A 1521-nucleotide genomic window follows, 5' to 3' on the forward strand; every position below is an offset into this window, starting at 1 on the left:
GCCATCTACACCACCACAGAGTGTGGGTAAAGACCAAAGACATTCCACAAGCTGAAGTTACACTTCAAACACAAACAAGAATAATCCATGTAAAATGAGATAGTCTCATCATTCATACAGATGTGATTAACCTCCAATGCAACAAGGAACAATGCACCTCCATCCCTCATCAACAAAATTGCCTTACCTGGTACCTTAATATGAGGACAAGAGCATGAAGAAAGACACTTCTAGGGGTACTTTACTAGAAATTGCTTCCTATTGCTATAGAAAACCATCTTAAATAGCCATTTTTGTTGTTTTTGTAGCCCAAAATATGTAATCACAAACATAAGTTTTAGACTTTTTTATTTCAGGGGAGAGCGTGAAAGCAGTCCCCATTACCACAAATTATGCAGCTGAGCTTCCCACATTTGGGGAAATCGAGGGGTCAGCACATCCATGGAGAAGCCTTGCCCTGGGAAAACCACCTTCGTGGTCACGGTGTCTCCCCTGCCAGGCAAGTATCCTAAGTTCTAGACTTCTGTGGGAAGACAGACCCAGGCTAAGGCAGCTGTGAATAATAGAGCATGTTGATCTTTGAATCATTTGCTTTGCAGATATATTTACATAGTTCTTAGATATTGCCAGAAACAAATATAACATGTTGAAATTTCCAATATTTGGGATTGTGGTTAAGAAAGACATAAAATTATATGTCAAGCAAAGAAGAAGAAAAAAAAAAACCATCTGGCCTTACCAACACAACTCTAATTTATCTCAAACTTACCTATCATTTCCTTTGCTTCTCTTATTTCTCTCCTGTTCCAGATGTCTTTCTTTAATTACTTTGTATGCTGATTCAGTTAGCTTTCTTATCTAATTCCATATGTTTATAATCTTTTGTCTGAAATACTTCTGCTTGAGTTTCTTACATTCCATTTTCTAAATGCCTTTAATTAATTCCTCCAGCTATACTCTTAATCTTATCCTCTCCTAATTTATCCAAGACCCTGCCATCGATTACGGTAATATAATTACAATCTTTTTTTCTCCCCTGGTATCTCCTCCTTTGCCCCAAATAGGAAGATGGCAGCACGAGTGGACAAATGATCCCACAACTCATTAGCCATGTATAGAATTTTGCACGTTTGCTTCATTCTCTGAACCTTGGTTTTTTTCATCAGTTTCATCTATTTTGTTCACTACATCCCAGATAATCAAAAAATAGACTAAAAATAACTGATACAATGTAGTAGCCCTATGGCTATACCTTGATCTGCTTTATGGCAGCTTTATCCCCTATCAAATGCCTCCAAAATCCTCCTGCAAGTTGCTCAGTGCTCCAAGACCTAGTCCTTCTGTCTGTCACAGGGCACACAATCATGTTTCTCACTTCTTCCTCCAGCCCACTGGAGGGGAGCCTGTGTCTTCAGAGGCTGCTGAAAGTGCCATCTATGCCAGTGTTGCCCACTGTTGCCTTCCAGAGGCTGTAAGGTTGCCAATGCCCAAGGCTTAAGAGTATCCATATCTGTAGCAAGG

At 39.6% G+C, this 1521-nt stretch overlaps 1 pseudogene; it reads right to left on the reverse strand.

Moving 5' to 3' along the window:
- Positions 1 to 354: 354 nt before the first annotated feature.
- On the reverse strand, positions 355 to 507 carry LOC116663948 (annotated as a pseudogene).
- Between the last annotated feature and the right edge of the window lie 1014 nt (positions 508 to 1521).

The sequence above is a fragment of the Camelus ferus genome, chromosome 5 (genome assembly GCF_009834535.1).
Source record: "Camelus ferus isolate YT-003-E chromosome 5, BCGSAC_Cfer_1.0, whole genome shotgun sequence".
Classification (NCBI taxonomy): domain Eukaryota; kingdom Metazoa; phylum Chordata; class Mammalia; order Artiodactyla; family Camelidae; genus Camelus; species Camelus ferus.